Consider the following 16,969-nt stretch of genomic DNA (forward strand, 5'->3'; position numbering starts at 1 on the left):
TCTAAAGTTTGAGGCCAGACTCAGCAACTTAGCAAGACCATCAACAACTCAAGAGAGCCACTGTCTCAAAATATACAAATAAAAATAAAATTGAGCTCTTTTTCGTGGTGCCTTGTGGGTGATCAGCTGCTCTAAGATGAAGGTGAATATCTCCTTCCCAGCTACTGGCTGTCAGAAACTCATTGAAACGGTCAATGAACACAAACTTCGTTCTTTTTATGAGAAGCATATGGCCACAGAAGTTGTTGCAGATGCTCTGGGTGAAAAATGGAAGGGTTATTGGTCCAAATCAGTGGCGGGAATGACAAACAAGGTTTCCCCATGAAGCAGGTTGTCTTGACCCACGGCTGTGTTTGCCAGCTACTGAGTAAAGGGCATTCCTGTTATAGACCCAGGCGAACTGGAAAAAGCACAAATCTGTTCTAGGTTGCATTATGGATGTCAATCTGAGCGTTTTCAACTTGGTTATTGTAAAAAAAAAAAAAAAAAAAAAAAAAAAAAGGATAGAAGGATATTCCTGGACTTACTGATACTACTGTACCTCGTGGACTGAGACCCAAAAGAGCTAGTAGAATCTGTAAACTTTTCAATCTCTCTAAGGAAGATGATGTCCACCAATATGTTGTCAGAAAACCCTTAAACAAGGAAGGGAAAAAAAAACCAGGACCAAAGCACCAAAGACTCAGCGTCTTGTTCCTCCACGTGTCCTGCAACACAAGCGCCAGCATACCGCTCTGAATAAACAGCTTACTAAGAAGAATAAGGAAGAGGCTGCAGAATATGCCAAACTTTTGGCCAAGAGAATGAAAGAAGCCAAAGAAAAACGCCAGGAACAGACTACCAAGAGACTCAGGCTGTCTTCTCTGAGAGCTTCTACTTCTAAGTCTGAGTCCAGTCAAAAATAAGAATTTTTAAGTGTAACAAATAAATAAACTTTAAATTCAAACTTTATTGACTTCTCATTATTGATTTGATATAATCAGAAAATGGATGGAAAAACATATCATAGAAAGGGAAGCAGTGGAAGAAGTCTACCTACAGGAGACATATGAAATGATGTTCTTCAAATTCAGAGACTGACACGATACTAGATGGCCAGCAAAGGTTTCTTTTTGAAGATGAGTGGCTCAGAAAGGATACTTAATATAAAACATTACCTTTGCAGAAAGTCATAACTAAAGTAAATAAAATAACTACCACAATAAAAAATAAAATAAAATTGACTAGGGATGTAGCTCAGTGGAAAAGCATCCCTGGGTTCAACTCCCTACTTAAAAAAAAAGATGATAACGAAGATGAAGATGAAGGTGGAGTGGTAAGAAATAGAACCCTAGGCACATGAACAATAAGCATTGAGATACTCAGCACGAAGAAAGCAAACAGAACACAACAAGGAGAGCTGTAAAAGATAATTAATTGATGAGCACCAACAATATAGGATTAGACAACAAAGACCCAACCTCATGGTCTAGGTAGAGCTCATGCTCCCGAGCAGTCTGGCTAAAAGAAAGGATATTCCTACCCTGGAAGGAACTGGAATAACAACTACTGCACCCAGACCAGGCCTTCACAAGGAAAAAAAAAAAAAAAACAGAACAAAGCCTAGTTTCTGGCGCACACAAAAAATACAAGGCTAGTCTTAATTACAAAGAATTAGGTAAGATCAGTCTTAAAAAAAAAAACTGAGCTCACAAAGTCAGAATAAGACTAGCACACATGCTGAACTGCTGAGCTAGTAGCCTGAACTTCACAAAATTTAACTCCAACAGGCTGGGGCCCAAAGCCTTGTTCAAGGCTGACCTGCTTCAGCTCAGTCCAGTGGAAAGCTGTACAGAAACAGAAACCAGAAGGCCTTCACAGACCTCCCAACATCAGAGAGTATGAGGCAAGCCCATGAGTAGCACAGAGTTGCTTTAAAATCCCAATGAAAGAGAAAGAAAGTATGTCAAATGGGAAGAACCAGAAAAAAGGATGAATATGAAGTTCAGTGTACAGAGAACTCTGTTCATTTTTTCCATCCAATCACCAGTTCCCTAATCCAGAATACATCTTTAAAAGCTCTATAGCCCATAGGCATTACCCAGAAATCTATTCATTTTTATATTTGTGGCTATATCTACAAAAAAATAATTTAGCATCAAGTCATTAGTCAACACCATGCCCCCAACTATACATAAAATGTTTTGTGAGAAAAACAAATACCTTTTATATTTTTACCTCTTATGCCTCATCATGAGCACAACATGTTATTGGGAGGATAGCCCACATTGCAACTCTCATTTCCCATTTTGAACCACAGACTTATATCATCTTCAGAGATCTAAATAATGTTCTTGCCTATCTAAATATTCTTATCATACGGCTGAAAATCTTGAAGATCATTAAGAAAACAAACTACAAAAAAATTACACAACAAACTAGTGGCAGAGACAGCAAAGAAACCTAGAGGCCTCTGTTCTTTCCATGTTTGCAATGTCACTAAATCTGGTAAAGTTGCCTATTATTTGGAAGCAAAATCCAGTTAAATGAATTCATTCATAATTCTTAACCCTTCCCATTGAGCTCATGTACAGCCCAACAGAAAATTCTCCCTCTCCATCTGCAAAGACAATCCTTGCTACATGACAGAATAGAAATCCACTAGAGGTTACTCAATTTAAATTATCCAACTCCAAAACAAGAGAAGGCCTCAAGCAACACCATCTGATTATGAGATTTTGCTGCTGTAGAGAGTTAAATCAAATTCATCCTAGAGGCTCATCTGCTGCATGATATTTTCATTCCTTAATATTGAACCTCACTAACAAATTCCAAAACAAGATGTGCCTGTGACGTTTTTCCCCTAGTACTTTCTGATCTTCATCTGCTACTGTGACTACTATTTGAAGGAATGTATTTATGTAAGTCATTCAATGTCTAGTATCTATACAACCCTGTGTATTTACAGTATATTAAAGATAGAAGGATAGAAAGGGTCTTATTTACGGAAATAATTTACACTCAGAAGTAATGGTGATAAGTGAAGAGAGAAGGTGAGGAAGTCTGATATACTGAGAAACCACAAATAACTGAGTTGGTATAATATATGAAAAATATGATTTTGTTACTTTATGATATTCATCTGTAATAAAACAATTGTTTTTTAAAACCTTATATATTTAGAAAAGCTAAACAAATACGCACTATATACCAAAAACTTGACTTTGAGCAACTTTTGTTACCCACAAAGTATAGGCTGCTCCTTAAATACAGCTTTTCTCAATTAGAAGGAAAAAAAAATCCTAGAATTGACCTAAAATAACATTTTCTTTAACTCACAATAAATTCTGTTGAATAAATGAAAATAAACACCTTTCTTCCCAGAAACAGACAAGAAAATCAATAAAAATCTCTATTTTAAAAAGGAATAATTTAACTGTCTAGAAACTTGACAACACTGCTTCATACAAGTGATCAAATTATTCAATGACAGGGCTGGGGTTGTGGCTCAATGGTAGAGCACTTACTTACCTAGCATATGTGAGGCATTGGGTTCAATTCTCAGCATATAAATAAATAAATAAATATCCATTGACAATTAAAAACATTTTTAAAAATTATCAATGACAAGTCATATAAATACTATGCAATGTGGATATGTGATGAGAATAGCTCTTCACCTGATCTTTCTCCCAAAAAATCATGACTCACATTCTAATCATGAGATAAGTATCAGATAATTGTTAATTGAGGGATATTCTATAAAACACCTGAGTAGTACTTCTCAAAACCATCAAAGCCACCAAAACCAAGGAAAGTCTGAGAAACTGTTACAAACAAGAGGAGTCTAAAGAAACAAGATGACAGAACACAATATGGTATTCTACATGAAATTCTGAACAGAAAAAGGACATTAGAGACTAAGGGAATCTGATTAATGCATGGAGTTTAGTTAATAATACTGGTTCATTAATTTTGACAAAAATATCATACTAAGATGTTAATAATAATAGAAATTGGGTGTGAGGCATATAATGGGATCTCATTGTACCATCCTTGAGAATTTACTATAAATCTAAACAAATTCTAAAATAAATTTACTTCTGGGCATGGCGGCATACCCCTGTAATCCCAGTGACTCAAGAAGCTAAGGAGGATCACAAGCTCAAAGCCAGCCTCAACAACATAGTGAGGGCCTAAGCAACTTAGCAAGACCCTATCTCAAAATCAAAAACAAAAAGGGTTGAGGATATGGCTCAGTGGTTGAGAGTCCCTGGGTTCAACCCCCAGTATCAACCAACAAACAAATAAATAAATAATTAAAAGTTTACTAATACAATTTTAAAATGAACTTTAAAACAAGTACTAGAATCTTCCATTAGGCAATCATAATGGACAACAATACTTAAAAAATAACAATGTAAACCTGAATATTCTTTAGTTCCCTGTTGGCATCTCTCTCCAATTCAGAAAGTCCCCTTAAGATCTCATTAGTGGGCTGGGGATGTGGCTCAAGCGGTAGCGCGCTCGCCTGGCATGCATGCGGCCGGGGTTCGATCCTCTGCACCACATACAAACAAAGATGTTGTGTCTGCCGATAACTAAAAAATAAAATATTAAAATTCTCTCTCTCCCTTTCTCACTCTCTCTTTAAAAAAAAAAAAAAAAAAGATCTCATTAGCCACAACTTGGATTAATAAATTAATGCAGCAAAAATTTCCACTTTTTGACTATTTTTTATGGTAGATGTAATACCTTCAGTTATTTGCAGTACATCTAAACATAGTATGTCATTTCCTACTTTTTAAAATGACAATCTTTATTTTATTTATTTATTTATACATGGTGCTGAGGATCAAGCCCAGGGCCTTGCATGTGCTAGGTGAGCACTCTACTACTGAGCCACAACCCCAGCCCTTCCTACTTTTTCTACTGACAAGTCAAACTAGAATTCAAAACTACTAATAATATACTCTAAAGGTTAACTTCAATGAAAAGTTAATTGCTTACGTTCTGTGTACCTTTTCTTCTAGAACAGTCTTTCTGGGAAGTGCTTTAAGTGCATGTTAGGAGCCAAGTACATGAATTATGGGTGAAGTGGGTAGAGAATGAGTGGGCTGCTGGAAACAATGTTCCTATGGTGCTGACCTTGGTCTTCAGTCCTTTAGTAAATACTGTCACTTATTTGAATTCCTTCTCCTTCTCCTTTGCATCTGATGATCTCTAGCAATAAACCTTCTTCATGATACAATACTATATATTATTTAGTTTGAAACAAACTATGTGAAGTAATGTTCTTTTTTAAAGCTCTCAATTCCTAACATACCAGAACCTGCCAAAAGCAGGTTGTTATTCCTTTCCAATCAATAGCTCACTCACAGCTGAAATATTAAGAGAGGAATTAGGACAAACAAATCTTCAGGGTTGCATCGATTCTGGCAAAAGACACAGAGTAGAGCTGGTGCAGCGGTTCACATGTATAATTCCAGTTGACTCTGAAGGCTAAGGCAGGAAGATCCAAGTTCAAGGCCAACCTCAGCAACTTAGTGAGACCCTGAGCAATTTAGCAAGACCCTATCTCAAAAAATAAATAGAACTGGGGATGTAGATCAATGGTAAAGCACCCCTGGGTTCAGTCCCCAGTACCAACAAATAAATAAAGCAAATATACACTTTATTTAAAATAATTTACCAATATTGGTTTATTTACAGAGAAAATTGTACTTTACTAGCAACAAGATATTAATAATATAGGAAACTGGGTCTAGGATTTATGGAAATTCTCTGAACTATCTTTGTGATAGTTTTTTCTGTGAATCTAAAAATATTAAAAATTCTTTTTTAAATCTTGTTATCTCCCTTGCTCAAATCTTGTAATTCTAACCAAGTACAAGAAAGAGAATCTATGAGCCTTGGACACTTGTTTTGAGAAAAAAACCTGTAATTAATTTTCTATAGTTACCTAACATATCCAGGAGGAAATGGTTTGATTAAAACAGTGCCCTTGAGTCAAACACAAAGCATATTCAGAGTCAATGGCAAAATCTGGGATGAGTGACCTTTACCAATGTAGTCAATCCATTAGCAATGACAGTTTGATGGTAATAGCACAGCCCTGGCGAAAAAACACAGCCCAGAATATGCACATGCAAACGTTCCTAATGTTTCAAAATACTTTAGTTACAAAACCAGAAACTTAGGTTGTTATACCTAAGATTTAAAAAAAAAATTGAAAAATTTTTATACATTACTATAAAATCATGAGCATTATTGGTTTCACAATCATTTCCCAGATTTGGATAGCACTAGATAAAAATTAAAAGTTAAAATTCAGAGGAAATGAGAGTCAGAAAATAACTAGAGTTAGTTTTAAAGTACAGGTTTGGGTTGACCAGATAGACATAGACTTTGTTTACATTTCAGTTGATGACTAAAGACATCAATTGAAAAATGAGATGGGGAGGGGCTGGGGTTGTGGCTCAGTGGCAGATCACTTGCCTTGCACATGTGAGGCACTGGGTTCAATCCTCAGCACCACATAAATATAAATAAAGAAAATAAAGATATTAAAAAAATAGATCCATTTAAAAAAAAAATGAGACGGGTGGGAATTGTTCATTACACACTTTTGGCCAGAAATAAACCCTAACCCCAATGTGAAAATAGAAGGTGGAGCTTTTGGAAGTGATTACAGTGATGCCTCATAAATGGGATTAGCGCCCTTATAAGAGAACTACAGTTTGTAATTCCTCTCCCCAGACCTACCCTAGCTCTCTGCCATGTGAAGACACAACCAGAAGATAGCTCCTGTAAACCAAAGAGTGTCCTCACTAGATGCATCTGCCACAGCCTTGATCTTAGACTTATCAGCCTCTATAACAGAGGAAAATAAATTGATGTTATTTATGCCAACCAGTCTGTGGTATTCTGTTATAGTAGCCTGAACTAAGGCAGTCAACCTTAGTTTAGTCAAAGTACTAGTCAACAGTTTCATAGAACACTGGTTTTTAAACTGTATTATGTATCAGCATCACCTAGAGAGCTTATTAAAACATACATTGCCAGGCTTTATTTCCAGGGTTTCTGATACAGTAGGTCTCAATCAGAGGTCTGAGAAATGTATTTCTAATAATTCCTAGGTAATGATGATACTCCCAACTCTTGTCCTATGTAAACATTTTAACAACATTTAAAAAAAAACCCTATGATCAAATTTAAGGACCTAGCCAGGCACAGTGGTGCACGCCTGTAATCTCAGCAGCTTGGGAGGCTAAGGCAGGAGGATCACAAGTTCAAAGCCAGCCTCCCCAAAAGTAAGGTGCTAAGCAACCCAGTGAGACCCTGTCTCTAAATAAAATACAAAATAGGGCTGGGGATGTGGCTCAGTGGCCAAGTGCCCCTGAGTTCAATCCCTGGTATTTCCCCCCACCAAAAAAAATCAAGGACCTAAATAAAATCCAAAACCACATTACATGATTTTGCAACAAATATTCTTTGAGGATTCACTCCATTGATCAGCACTGTACTAGATGCTGGCACTAGCTAGAGTAGTGAGTAAATAAAAGCACACATGTACTTTTAGACCGTACTCCAGAGGATGAGGCAGTTATATGTACAATGTACCATGAGACCCTGCAAGACAGGATAGTCTAACCTCATCCGCAGTCAGAGACGATTTCCTTAAGAAGTAATACTTGAGATTAGTTCTGAAAGAGAACTACTAAAATTATTTTCCTTAAGGAAGTGGTGCTTGAGATTAGAAATGGGGTCCAGAGGAGAGCACTCCATACAATGGGAGCAATATGTACAGTGGGAATGGCATGCAATAGGAAGGTAGCACCCTAAGGGAAGGCCAGAAAGACTACAGTACTGAAGGTCACAGATATTAAATAGGCCAGTAGGGCCTGGCAGGCAAAGCAGAGTGTGAACTGCATTTTCAGTGTGAAAGGAGTCACTAGGGATTCATAATATGACTTAATGTATGTCTTGAGAATAATCAGCCTAGTTGCTTTGCAGAAGTGCATTAAGAGTGGACCCAAAAAATATTCAGGAGACACAATCTTTGGAATTCATTAAAGAACTGGGTAGGATGGAATGAGAGAGAAGGAAGATTAAAGGCCAACTTCCATGCCTCCATAAAATGCTATGAAGTGATTTGCAGTGCTTTTTCAGCCTGACTTGAGTTTTTTCCTATGGTGCAGCATGAGAAGCAAAAAAAAAAAAAAAAAACAGGTATTTTATTTATGCCTGGAAAAAGACTAGGCTTATAAAAATACTTAAACAGTAGGATGATAGATCAAATGCTTCCTTTTTCCAAGAATGGAAAATTCCTTTTCAGAGCATTATGTATTAAGCTCAAAGTTAACCTAATTGTCTCCTTTTGCAATTGTGGAAACAAAGACTGACAGGGTTACTCATCTCATTCCACTGTATTCAGACTAAAGAAGCATCTTATTTTTAGCTCTCTAATGATATTATTCATTTTCTGTCTTGTATTTTCATTATATATCTATCTTATCTCTCTAAAACTTAAGTTCTCTAATGCAATATGATTATTACAAAACTGAAAACACCCAAAGATAGTATGCACTCCAACCTATGAAAGTTGGAGGTAGGAAAGTATTAGAGGAAAAAAAGGCAGAAAATTATTTTACTACATCTCATAAACAAATAAGTTGCCCTAAAGCTAATTCAGAAGGAGTAAAAAAAGTTCTTATTATGTGTTGTCTAAATATATTGTTATAAATACGAGGTGTCCTCCAAAAGCTCACGCATGATAAAATGTAAGAATTTTCAGAGAAATAATTAGGTCTAACAACAAGTAGATTAATTCATCGATAGAATTAATAGGGTGGTAGCTGTAGGTAGGTAGGGTGTGGATGGAGGAAGTAGATCACTAGGTGTGTTAGTTTGGGGTTTATATTTTGTCCTTGGTGAGTAGAGCTCTCTTTCTACTTCCTGATTGCTGTGTCCTGAGCTACTTCCCTGTCACATCCTTCCACCATGAAATTCTGCCTCACCTTTCGGGCCCAGAGTTATGGAGCTGGCTGACTATGGACTGAACCTCTGGAAACCATGAGCCAAAATGAACCTTTCTTCCTATTAGTGTTCTTGTATCGTTTAGTCATAGTGACAAAAAAGCTAACTGAAACATCTACTTAAAGCAGCACTCAAACATAATTAAATAAAATAGTAAAAAGTTGGAAAATGTTACCTTCTATAACTAGTACTGCTAAGCAAAATTTGGATAATCAAGGATAAAGATGAAAATATTTCCACTATGTCTCCACATCCTTAAAACCACATTGACAATGGCCAAATGAAATTAACTAGAGTTCTAAAGCAGATTCACATCATAATTTCTAATCTAAGAAAAAATTCTACCCCAACATAACCTTGAAAACCAAGTATGTTGCTGGGCACAGTGGTGCACATCTGTAATCCCAGCAACCTGGGAGGCTGAGGCAGGAGGATCACAAGTTAAAAGTCAACGAGAGTAACTAAGAACAGAGTAGGGACGAAGAGCATGAGAAGAAGATTAACATTTAACAGGGATGAGAGGTGGGAGGGAAAGGGAGAGAGAAGGGAAATTGCTTGGAAATGGAAGGAGACCCTCAGGGTTATACAGTGGAGGGGGTAGAGAGAGAGGAGGGGAGGGGAGGGGAGGGGAGAGGTGGGGAGGGGGGATGGTGGAGGATGGGAAAGGCAGCGGAGCACAACAGACACTAGTATGGCAATATGTAAATCAATGGATGTGTAACTGATGTGATTCTGCAATCTGTGTATGGGGTGAAGGTGGGAGTTCATAACCCACTTGAATCAAAGTGTGGAATATGATATGTCAAGAAATTTGTAATGTTTTGAACAACCAACAATAAAAAATTTAAAAAAAATAAATAAAAAATAAAATAAAATAAAATGAAAAAAAAAAAGTCAACCTCAGCACATTAGTCAGACTCTAAGAAACTCAGCAAGATCCTGTCTCTAAATAAATAAAATAAATAAAAGGGCTGGGGATGTGGCTCAAAGGTTAAGCACCCCTGGGTTCAATCCTCAGTACCAAAAAAAAAAAAAAAAAACATGTAGGGCTAGGGGTTGTAGCTTAGTAGTACAGTGCTTGCCTTGCACATATGTGTGAGGCACTGGGCTCAATCCTCAGTACCACATAAAAATAAATAAATAAAGTAAAGGTATTTTTAAAAAAGAAATAACCCTATATTTAAAAAAAATACCAAGTATGTGCAACATTCTGAACTATAATTGCAGATGGGTCTTAGTTATTTCCTTCTTCAGGATTTAAACTTACTGTCTATCAAAGAGCCAAGACAAAAGCACTCAGCTCAACATCCTGTACAGAGGCTTTGTCCAGGTCCTAGAATTATAACTCATTAATTTAGCATTCATTGTTTAAAGGTTTCTTGTTTTGCTTGCTTTAAGTGAAATTCTGACATAAAGAAGCTTGCCCTAGACTCTTTTCCTTCTTGCTGGCTAGAAGTTGAAAAACAAATGCTGAAGCCAGGTGCAGTGGTGCACATCAATAATCCCAGTGACTTGGGAGGCCAAGACAAGAGGATCTCAAGTTCAAGGCCAACTCTAACAACTTAGCAATATCCTTCCTTCAAAAAAGAAGAGAGAGAAAAATACCAAGGTACACAGAATTAACCCACTTAGCCTGAAAACCTAGATGGCCTCCTGGAATACAGGTTTCCCACTTGCCCTGGGCTATTACATGCCAGAAAAATAAACACCTAAATTTTTTCTAGCCACTATTTTTTGGAGCTCTTTGTTATATCAGTTTACCCTCTAACCTAACATCTTCCCCTATATTAAACTGTAAGGTAAATGAGGGCAGAGATTTCTGAGTATAGAACCTGGCACAAATTAGAAAACTCAATAAATATGTGTGAATTGATTACAAGCAGACAACTTTGTTATTATCACCCTCCACATCACCAAATCACCTTCATGACTTCAAGAAATTGAGTTTACAAGATCCAAATTGTTCCCAAGACAGTGCTCCAGAAGTTGCTATATCCCATCTTCCCCTTCCTCTACTGAGTGTGCCTTTCAGCCCTATTATCCTCCTTTCAGTTTCTTCAATGTGCTTGGATTTTGCCCAACTCAAGGACTTTGTGAAAGCTGGTTCCAACATCTACTCCCAACTTCCTTTTCTGAACTAGTCCCCCATTCCTTTACGTACCTGCTTAAATATCATCTCATCAGACAGAATTTCTCTGGCCATCTCATCAAAAACAGATCCTATTTCTGTTATTATCTCTGAGTTTCTATTCATTTTATTCATAACATCTATGAAAATGAGTATCATGTTAATTTTTTTAATTGTAAATTAGATTATAAGCTCCATAAGGACTGAAATTACTTTTGTCTTTATTCGCCACTCAGATTTTTTTGCCTTACATAGTATCTGCCTGGTCCTAAAAAGCCAATAAAGATACTAGTTTGGATCTGGAATGTCCCCCAAAGGTCCATGTGTTTAAAACTTGGCACTGTTGAGAGGTGGCAAAAACACTTGTGAGACAGAACCTACTGGGAGGTCTTTGGGTCACCAGGGCTGTGCCCTCAAAGGGGATTGTGTGACTTCATTCTCCTCCTTTTCCTCCTTTGCTTCCCAATCATGAGATGAGTGGTTTTGCTCCACCATGCACTCTGGCCATGATATACTGCCTCCCCACAGGCCCAAAAGAAACTAAGTCAACAAATCATGGACTATAACCTCTAAAACTGTAAGCCAAAATAAATCTTTTCCCTTAAGATGTTGATTATCTCAGGTACTTGTTACAGTGATTATAAAGCTCACTCAACCAAGGGATAAATTAATAAAATGTACTAAATATTTTCATTGTTTGTGCTTCGTATTTTGGGATAGACTTAACTTAAACTGTATGTACCACTCCACAAATACAGTCTTCAAATGCCCTTGACTAAGAATCTGACAATAATGTAAGTTTCTATTTAGGAGGCTATATAAACCAATGTACACACCACCATGCTCTTAATTGCTTTCTTAGTAGAATTATCATTCTCCCTCTCCACTCCTTGTTTTTAGTTGCTAATAATTAGATAAAATTTTAGTGATTCCTACTGTTATGATGGACTAAAAGTAGTTTTTACCAACATGTCTCAGATGCAGGTTCATAAGGCATGTATGATTGAAAACAAATGATTATTACCAACTGCCCTGCATGGACCTCAGACCCAGGACTAAATTTCCTCTGCTTTCTCAGGTCAAGGTCTCAGTTTGATTCTAGATTATATAACCAGAGGTGGCCCTCTACAACTGTGTGGGCATCAGCCAAACTGGGCACTGTGGAACAGTCTAGGGGAACTTAGTGACATAGATATCAAATTATGTCATTTTTAAACAATATTTCCTTCTGTAGCTTTTCTGTGTCTGTGGTGGTAGATACACAAACCTACACATGGGATAAATCTGTGTATAATTAAATACATACTACATGCACAGACATATACACACAAATGAGTATGAAATGCATCAATGTCAATATCCTGGTTGTGACATTATACAACAGTTGTGTAAGATGTTATCATTGGGAGATACTGGGTACATAAGATCTTTTTTTTGTACAATTGCATGCATATTTACAATTATTTCAATAAATATTTTTAAATGCTATTTCATCATAGAAACTCTAGGATGCTCCAGAATTCAGCTGGTTACTTTTCCGAAGGAAGAAAAAAGCTGGGAAATGAAAGGCAAGTAGCTGTGAATATGAAGCTTCACAGAAGAAAAGAATATTGCAATCTCTGAAAACATACATAATCTAAATCTACTTCAAATCACAATACCAAAGAGCAAAAGATTGTTGCAGAATACCTAATTCAATCCCTGCATTTTAAAGACCTGAAAAAAGAGTCTAAAAAATTAATTTGTCAAGGGCTGGGGATGGAGCTCAGTAGTAAAGCATTTGCCTAGCATGTGTGAGGCCTTGAGTTCGATCGCTAGCACCACCAGAAGAAGAAAAAAATGTGTCAAACTTTAAAACTTCTTAGAGAAGAGAATTGAGAGACTAGCTTTCCAACTTTGGTACAGGGATGGACTGCTTGAAACGAGATACATAATGCACTAACCCTAAGTAAAGAGACCCCAAAATTTAACTACATTAAAATTAGAAACTTGTTTATGAAAACACAAACACACACTCAGAGAGAACAATAACAAGCCACAAACATAGAGAAGATATTTTAAATATATATAAACAAAGGATTACTGTCCTAAGTATGAGAAGGAGTTTAACAATGAGAAAGATAACCAACCCAAGAGAAAATAGTCAAGAGACATTGATGAGAAATACATAGCTCATATAGAGATGAGTAAATCAAATTCCATACATGTCTGATTTTGTCAAAAGGAACCCAAATATTATAACTATAATGCTCTAATAAAAGAAAAATATGCAGATATACTTAACTTCATTAATAATCAAAATATGAATTAAGATCAGAGTGAAATAAAATTTCATACACAATAGGCAAAGAAAAATCAAACAATATCAAATGTTTCAAAAACATGGAGCAACAGAAACTCATACATTGCTAGTGGGAGAGTATTGATACAACTACTTTGGAGAACAAACTTTATCTCTTCTTATAAAATTGTGTATTTCAAAAAACGTATCATTACAATGTGTATGAGACATCTTATATATATGCTTGCCTATATATTTTATATATACACACACACACATGCACACAAAGTGCATGTGTGTATATATTTTTTCAATCCCTAGCAAAGTGTGTGTGTGCATCCTGCACACAAGCACAGGAGTGAGGGAAACCTTCAAATACACATACACCAAAAGGCATATACTTTTCATAGCAGCACTGATCGTAACTGGGAAAAAAAACCCCTTCAAACAATTGGTCTATCAAAAGCAGAAAGAAGCACCTGCCTTGTATACATGAGGCCCTGGGTTTAATCCTGTTTTATTCACAAAGTAGAATATTACTCAGTTGTGACAATGAGTGACTTACAGGTATATAAAACCTTATAAAGAATTCTAGGGGGCTGGGGATGTGGTTCAAGAGGTAGCGCGCTTGCCTGGCATGCGTGCAGCCCAGGTTCGATCCTCAGCACCACATACAAACAAAGATGCAGTGTCCGCCGAAAACTAAAAAATAAATATTAAAAAATTCTCTCTCTCCCTCTCTCCCTCCCCCCCCTCTCTCTTTAAAAAAAAGTATTCTAGGAATATAATGAGTAAAAATAAAGCAATATATAAGCCATTTGTATAAAGCTCAAAGTAAGAAAACTAAAAACATCATCTAGATTGCATATCAATGTGTTCATGTGACTTTTTAAAGCAAAAGAATGATTATAACAGAAATAAAGTCAATGGTTACAAGGTGAAATGGTGGCAGGGAGATAAGAAAAAAGCACACAGAATTGAGTTGTTAATGTTTTAATTTTCTAGTTGGGTAGTAGGTGCACAGGTATTCATTTTATTATTATGCATTATATATATTCTACATGCACTAAATATTACATTTTTAAAACGTGGCTTTTTAAAAATGGTAGTAATGGGGCTGGGGTTATAGCTCAGGGTAGAGCACTTGCCTCGCACATGTGAGTCACTGGGTTCGATCCTCAGCAACACATTAAAATAAATGAAGTAAAAATATCGGATTCATCTTTAAAAAAAATCTTGAATAAAAAATGGTAGTGATTTTCCCCAGGCCAGTTAGTAGAGGCCCCATAATAAAGCATCCAATTTCATACCTCCAAAAGCTTCCATTAAAAAGCACATATTAGGAACTAAACAGACATTTGCTAATGCAGCATGAATTTCATAATTTCTTAACATTATTAATTCTAAATATGGGTCCTATAAATCCTTTATAAGTCATCTGATCTGATTACATTTGATTTTATTTTGATTACTGCCTTCATTAGTACCTTTGATAAATAATACATTTGAATTTATATATCAATATAATTGCACTACCTTAATTTTCAAAATAAGGAAATATATTCTACTGATAATTTTCAACAAGGTTCTAGGCCTAGCATAAGTTAACAAATGACTTATTTTAAGGTTTGGTTTTTTTTGTTTGTTTTGTTGTTAGTACTGGGGATTTAATCCAGAGGCACTATCACTGAGTTACATACCCAGCCCCTTCATTTTTCATTTTGAGACAGGGCCTTGCTCCAGTGTCAAGGCTAGCCTCCAATTTGCAATCCTCCTGCCTTACCCTTCTTATTTGGTGGGATTATTGGCATGCACTATCATGCCCAGCAGTTAACAACTTTTAAAACAGATTTTTAAATCCAGGTGCAGTGACAGACACTTGTAATCCCAGAGGCTTGGGCAGCTGAGTAGGAGGATCTGCAAGTTCAAAGTCAGCCTCAGCAACTTAGTGAGACCCTAAGCAACTCAGGGAGACCATGTCTCAAAATAAAAAACAAAAAGGGCTGGAGATGTGGCTAAGTGGTTAAGCACCCCTGGGTTTAAGCCCTGCTACAAAAATAAAATAAAATAAAAATAAAACAGATTTTATTTACAGAATTCGCTATGGCTGTTATCCTTTGGCTGATAAATGACTATAATAAACATGGCATTCATTTGCAGGGAAATGGATGGCATTAGAGCAGATTATGCTAAGTGAAGTTAGCCAATCCCCAAAAAAAAAAAAAAAAATGCCGAATGTCTTCTCTGATATAAGGGAGGTGACTCAAAAAGCGGTAGGGAGGAAGAGCATGAGAAGAAAATTACCTCTAGATAGGGAAGAGAGGTGGGAGGGAAAGGAAAGGAGAAGGGGAATTGCATGGAAGAGGGAAGGAGAGCCCCTTCATTGTACAGAATACAGGTATGACGATGTGAGGGGAAAAAAAAATAAGTGGGTCACATTAGATTGGGTAGAAAGAAGTGATGGGAGGGGAGGCGAGGGGAAGGGGGAAGGGGGTAATGGAAGGACAGCAGAATAAAATAGACATTATTATTGCTGTGGGTATATACGTGACTGCATGATCAATGTAATTCTGCAACCTCAGAAAAATGAGAAATTATATCCCATCTGATTCAAATGTATGTTGTCAAGATCATTGTACTGTCATGTGTAACTAATTAAAAAATTAAAAAAATATATATCATTGAATTCCATCCAACCAAATTACTACTGGTTCTCAAGTAGGTATACACAAACACATACAAATTATCTACTTACTATTGTCTACTGCCTCCTAGCAGCTGTCACTCAGTCAAATGTACCATTCTATAAGTATGTTCATGAGTGGAGTTAAGTAAGTGCTTTTGGGAATAGTAACAGATAGCCACTAACAAAGGAAATAGTATTGCACCCCAGAAAACCTGCTCATAATATTCTAACATCAAAAACAAAAATTATCTCCTCTATAATGCTGTTAGCTAAGTAGGTAACATAATCAGGGTACTGACAAACACATGGGACTATATTTGATCCTCAATCATTCATGCCAGTGTGAGCTAAGAAATATAACCACTACTAAAAGCACCCGAACAAGCTAGTCACAGTGGCACACACCTGTAATCCTAGCAACTTGGGAGGCTGAGGCAGAAGGATCACAAGTTCAAAGTTCAGCAACTTAGTGAGACTCTGTCTCAAAATAAAAATAAAAAGGACTAGTGATATAGATCAGTGGCATAACACCACTGAGTTCAATCTCCAGTATCTTAAAAAAAAAAAAGCTCACTGTTATAGTTTAGATATGAGGTGTCCCCCAAAAGCTCATATGTAAGACAGTGCAAGAAATCTTAGAGATAAAATGATTGTTAAAGAGATTTAACCTAATCAGCACACTAATCCCCTGACTGGGATTAATTGGGTAGTAACTATAGGAAGGGTGAGGTTAAAGGAGGTGGGTCTCTGGGGGCTTGCCTTTGGGGTTTATATTTTGTCCTTGTTGAGCAGAGCTCTCCCTCTGCTTCCTGGGGTGATGACCTGAGCCACTTCCCATGGCCACACTCTTCCACCA

At 36.6% G+C, this 16,969-nt stretch overlaps 1 protein-coding gene and 1 pseudogene across 6 annotated transcripts in view; one reads left to right on the forward strand and one right to left on the reverse strand.

The window, feature by feature from the left end:
• Atp11c (ATPase phospholipid transporting 11C) overlaps positions 1 to 16,969 on the reverse strand; it is a 188,828-nt gene that overhangs the window by 153,271 nt on the left and 18,588 nt on the right. The gene's annotated exons all lie outside the window — the stretch shown is intronic.
• LOC124086858 (small ribosomal subunit protein eS6-like) lies at positions 137 to 926 on the forward strand (annotated as a pseudogene).

The sequence above is a fragment of the Marmota monax genome, unplaced genomic scaffold, assembly GCF_021218885.2.
Source record: "Marmota monax isolate L192 unplaced genomic scaffold, Marmota_monax_Labrador192_F-V1.1 WCK01_AAM20220418_F8-fsc00261, whole genome shotgun sequence".
NCBI classification, from domain to species: Eukaryota; Metazoa; Chordata; class Mammalia; order Rodentia; family Sciuridae; genus Marmota; species Marmota monax.